This window comes from Mobula birostris, chromosome 4, assembly GCF_030028105.1.
Source record: "Mobula birostris isolate sMobBir1 chromosome 4, sMobBir1.hap1, whole genome shotgun sequence".
Taxonomy (NCBI): Eukaryota; Metazoa; Chordata; class Chondrichthyes; order Myliobatiformes; family Myliobatidae; genus Mobula; species Mobula birostris.
Genome location: NC_092373.1, coordinates 201,565,691 through 201,571,690, shown reverse-complemented (window position 1 = coordinate 201,571,690; position 6,000 = coordinate 201,565,691).

The following is a 6,000-nucleotide window of genomic DNA, read 5'->3' as shown; positions in this document are numbered from 1 at the left end:
ACACCGTAAACATCGTCTAACTGTGACTGCCAAAAGATTGACAATCCAAATGGGAATAGTTTAGAAATGGTGCACTCCTGTTTCAGAACCTTAGGTTCACTTCCTGCGGTGGAAGAACAGCAGGTGTGAAGGGAAAAGTTAGGTTCTTACTTGCAAGAGGATTAGGTGAAAAAAATTAAGTCTAGGAGTAACCAGCAGTGACTGATAATGTTAACAGATACATTTGCCAATAGCTATTTAATCTAATAATGCTGTTATTAATATTATAAGTCTCTGTCCAGAAAATTTGCCACATTTTTCTGTCTACTACAACCAATAAATTAGAAGATTTGCAGTTTCAATATAAATGACATACTACCAACTAATACTGGTTTACAAACATCTAGAGCAAACAACATACAGATCCTCCCCGGTTTACAAACAGTATATACAGCCCATACATAAATAGAAATGGGCATTTGTGGCCTACTGTATGACTGCAGGCATCCTTTGCTGCATGGGATCTTGGCTTGTGTCCGCATTTCCAGCTTGTTAGTTGTTGGGGTTACAAACAGTTCACAGGAATGGAATCCTGCCATAATTTGGAGATGACCTGTATCATAAACCTGAAAAAAACTCTTCTTCATCTGAAAATGAGGCTGTTCTATAGGAACAAGTGCTTACAGACTGTGTAGGCCTGAAATTCTTGGGCTGATTGGTAGGCTGACGAACTAATGGGAGGGGAGCCACTGTAGCCTTCATTTTATGTTGGTTTGGCCTGTACTGTTGGAGAGGAAACAGAAGGCGATTATTAGAATCATAGAGTCATAGTGCACTACATACAGAAGTAATCCCTTTGGCTCATCTAGTCCATGACAGACTGTTATTCTGCTTTGTACCATCGACCCACACCCAGATCATTGCTCTCCATAGTCCTCCCATCCATTTACCTATTCAAACTTCTCTTAAAAATTGCAGTCTAACCCACATCCACCACTTCTAATGGCTGTTTGTTCCACACTCACACTACCCTCTGATTAAAGTCATATCACAAAAATATGAATGATTTCTGTTTACATTTATCTAATGACTCTTCAATGTAGCTGAATTCATAATCTGTGGTGTATTAATTATCTTAGTGCTAAAATTATTCCTTCATTTACTTTATTTCATTTAGAGCGGGGGTGGCCTACCTTTTACATTCCATGAGTCAATTTCTTCGCTCACGAGTTCAGATGCGCCATAGAACTCTTGTACCCCCATTCAATTCTTGTAAATATATGTTAATACAGAACTCGTGCATGAAAAAATCGCAACTGAACTTGTGTGTGTAAAAATTGACGCATGGAATGTGAAAGGTTGGCCACCCCTGATTTAGAGATACAGAGTGCAACATGCTCCTTTGGCCCAATGAGCAGCACTGCCCAGCAACTCACCTATTTAACACCAGCCTAATCACAGGAAAATTTACAATAACTAATTAACCTACTAACTGGTATACTTTTGGACTGTAGGCGGAAACCGGAGCATCTGGGGGAAATCCTCGCACTCATGGGAAGGACGTACAAACTTCTTATGAACAGCAGTGGAATTGAACTCCGTACTCCAGAATGGCCCAAGATGTAATAGTGCCACACTAATTGCAACACTACCCCTTAGCTTTTAAATCAACAGGTTTAACAGGGAGGTGTGGCAGAGGAAGGAATCAGAAGGGGGTAATTATTATCAGCTACTGTTATCTATTGTTAAACTTCTGATAAGTAATGGCATTTGTCATCAAGGGGCAATAAATAGTGTTCAGTTCTGGCTGCCTCATTATAGGAGGGGTGTGTAAGCATTAGAGGGGGTGCAGAGATTTACCAGGATGCGGCCTGGGTTCGAGAGATGTTTGATGAGGACAGGTTGAGTGACCTAGGGTTTTTCTCTTTGGAGTGAAGGAAGATGAGACGTGAAATGATAGAGGTGTACAAGATGATAAGAGGCACAAATCGCATGGACAGCTGGAGATATTTTCCCAGGGCAGAAATGGCTAATACAAAGGGGAATAGTTTTAAGGTGTTTGAGGAAAGTATAGGGGGGAATGTCAGAGGTCTTTTCTTTATAAAAGTAAGAGATATCACCTATATCAGAAAGAATGTGATTTTTAAAAAGCTTGTTTTAATTTTGTAAACACAAAATACTCTGCAGATGCTGGGGTCAAAGCAACACGAACAACACGCTGGAGGAACTCAGCAGGTCGGCCCGAAACGTTGACCGTTTGTTTCCACAGAGGTTGCCCAACCTGCTGAGTTCCTCCAGCGTGTTGTGCCTGTTGTTTTAATTTTGATTTGATGCCTTTTATATTTGGTGTAATTGTAGCAGCACAAAAGCTTACTTAATTGGCCTAAGTCCATGAGGTCCTGACAAGAAAGTTTGATTATAAAAGTTCAGATCAGAGAGCCAATTTTCAAATGCAGAACTGCAGTTTACAGTTTGTCTTTACAAGGATATTTAAATTAAAAGAAAATAGAATGTGAAATGTACATTTAGTTCTGACAGTCAAATTTCTTTAAAAATGCACCTTCTTATCTCACTGTGAAGGGCATTACTTTATCTTGAGGGTTGGGCCATTACACACACACACACACACACACACACACACACACACATATATGGTATAACATTTAATTAAGATGTCAAGTGCCTTTCTGGATAATTAATTTCACTGCCTTCATATTTATTTTGCTGTTATTAGCATGTTTTCTTTGCTACAATCATTAATTGGTGCATTAAAGATACTATTAAACATTGTTTCTGTGGCTTATTAAAGCTGATGCTTTCTAGCTATTAGTTGTGAAGTTTCCTCTGCTAGTATTAGAAATTTGGGGCGAATATTAACATGGGACTGTTGAAATAATAAAGATCTCAAAAATCCTGCTGAAAAGCTCGCTGGTCTGTTAACAGCAATAAACAGCTCACTGGGAATTTCAACAGGGATTTACAAACCGTCAGCTGAAGCACCTTCATGTTTCACTGTTGGCTCATGTCAACATGGAAATTTTAGGGAACCAGACAAGAAACCCTAATGTTACTTTAAGATAGCACAGATTGAGGAACATACTTCATTAAAGTAAGGTAAATTTTAAATTATTCTTGTCTGCGCCTAGAGAAATAGGTGTCTTCCAGCATTGCAACATAACAAAAAGAACTAATCTTCAAAGCTTAATGATTAGCTTTATTTGTTACATGTAGATCGAAACATACAGTGAAATGTGTCCTTTACATCAAATCAAATCAGTGAGGATTGTGCTGAGCAGCCCACTAGTGTCACCGATATGCATTGCCCACAACTCACTAAGCCTAACCATATGTCTTTGAAATGTGGGAGGAAACTGGAAGCACCCAGAGGAAACCATGCACTCATAGGGAGAATGTACAAATTCCTTACAGACAGCAGCAGGAATCGAACCCTGGTTGGTGATCGTTGGTGTTGTAAAGTGATTGTGTTAACCTCTGTCCTACTATGCCACCCTATTGTACTATTCCTTTCTGATGACCATGAAAACTACTGGATTGTTATAAAACTATCTAGCTTATCAATATCCTTCAGGAGCATGAATCTGCTGTCCTACACACTGCTCTAGATCTATTCATATAGTTGATTCTTAAATGCCCTCTGAAGTGTGTTAGCATGCCAATCAGATGTGTCAAACAGAGAAGGAATAAAACTGGACAGAAGGCTTGGCTCTGAGTAAGGCACTGATTTTCAATACAAGAGTCTTGGCCAGCCCAGCTGACCTTGCAAAGTCTGCTCATAGCCATTTGGGGACCTACACTCCAATTAAGGAGCTGTCCCACAGACTAGTCAAGCAATGTAGCTTCACAAAAGCGTACATTACAGACAATGTGTTGACATCTCCATTATGGTTCCCAGGTTAGTTGTCCCTGGAACAGGCCTGTTGGAGCTGGCGGCAGAGGCAGATCCTGATCAATGACTTTAGATCATCTGAGACTGCATGTTATCAGGTCAGAATTGGCCGATGACCAATTCTGGTCCTCCCCAGCTAACAAATTAGTGCTAGCCCATGTTGAACAAGATTTAGGAAATGCAGATAGCAGCACCACAGTCTGAGCTGATCAATCCTGATTGTCATAGATGACACACTGAGGGATAAACATACTTGATTCTCCCTTAACAATCTATCAACAATAGGGTATCTGTCCACCAAGGCTATGGTATAGAGACAATGTCCTAAGACACCAAAAACAGCATCCAGCATGCAGTGTGGCACTGTAAATGCATTAAGTGGATCTTTCTCCTATTATATATTTAGTTGCCCACCCCCGTTTACAACTAAATGTGGTAGTACTGAAAGATTCAATCTGGTCTGTTGAACGGGCCCTTCTGGCCCAGCGAACTTGTGCCACCCAATTACACCCATGTGACCAATTAACCTACTAACCTATATGTCTTTGAAATGTGAAAGTAAACCAGAACAACTGGAAGACACCCAAGTGGACACAAGGAGAACATACAAGCTCCTTCCAGACAGTGGCGAAATTGAACCCTGGTCACTAGCACTGTAATAGTGTTACGCTAACCATTACAGCCCTTTTCTAGGAAATCAACCCTGTCATAACATGGGGATCACCTGTACCCATATCAGCAAGACCAACTAAGATCTGTTATTCTAACACATATTTGAAATTAAATCTAAGAGCTAGTTTGGTAGAAGCTTGTGATGTTCATGGGTTTACTCAACTTGCCTTGGAAATTCTGTTTTGTAGTCTGACGTGCCAGTGTCTTATTCAAAGATACTGAAACTGCTTATCTGATACCAACAGCAATATTAATAAGTGTGGCGGCTCGCCCACGCGGCAAGCAAACCGGCTCCAGCAGTTGCAGGTGAGTCCGCAGCCAGCAGCAACTGAGAGGGCACTGAGAGAGGGGCAGACCTCGGCCTGGAAGCCGACGTCACTTCCGTCCCGCAAAGAGTGGGGTATGCTGGGAGCGGGGACTTAAGCACGTGCGGATTTGAACAGTAAACAGTTCAACCAGACCTTGCTTGACTCAGTGTGTTGCTTTCACTCATTGCGTATCAGCACGACTACGTTGGTGACCCCGACGGTCCAATGGCATTTGGACCCAGCATGAACGACTCGGCTCTGCAGGATGCAGTTTCTCTTAAACTGCCAACCTTCTGGACCACTCAACCCCTGGTCTGGTTCGAGCAAGAAGAGGCCCAGTTCCAGGTCAGGCAAATTGTCTCAGATGCTACCAGGTGGGTGCCCTAGACCAGGAGACAGCGGGTTGCGTTATCGAATTTCTGCAACAGCCCCCGGCAACAGACAGGTACGAGGCACTCAAGGCCCAATTAATCCGCACATTTGGACTCTTCTGCTGCGAACGGGCCGCGCGGTTACTGCATATGGACGGCCTGGGCATCTGCGCGCCATCAGCCCCGATGAGTGACATGCTAGTACTGGCAGACGGCCATAAGCCTTGCTTGCTTTTCGAACATTTCTTCTTGGAGCAAATGCCAGAAGACATCCGCCTCCTGCTAGCAGATGAAGACTTCAGAGACCCGTGCAGGGTGGCTGCCCGCACGGACGTGCTTTGGCGTGCCAAACAAAATGGCGGAACCACCATCGAAATTAGTGCTGCGGCACGGCCCAAAGTCCAGCCCTCCCACACCCCAGCAGCAGAGCACGTAACACCCACACCAAGGGATGGCACCACTTCTGAGTCTTGGTGTTTTTATCATCAAAGGTGGGGTTCCGGGGCCCACCGCTGCCGACCGCCATGCTTGTTTCAGGGAAACGCCAGGACCAGCTGTCGCTGATGGCTACGGTGGCTGGTCACCATGATAGCCTCCTCTACGTTTGGGACAAGCACTCCGGGCGTGGATTCCTGGTGGACACGGGGGTGGAAATCAGTGTCCTACCCCCCTCGAGCCACGATACCCGAACTAGAAGAACAGGACCGGAACTTACGGCAGCCAACAGCAGCACCATCTACCTGGATGACATACTTATCACCGG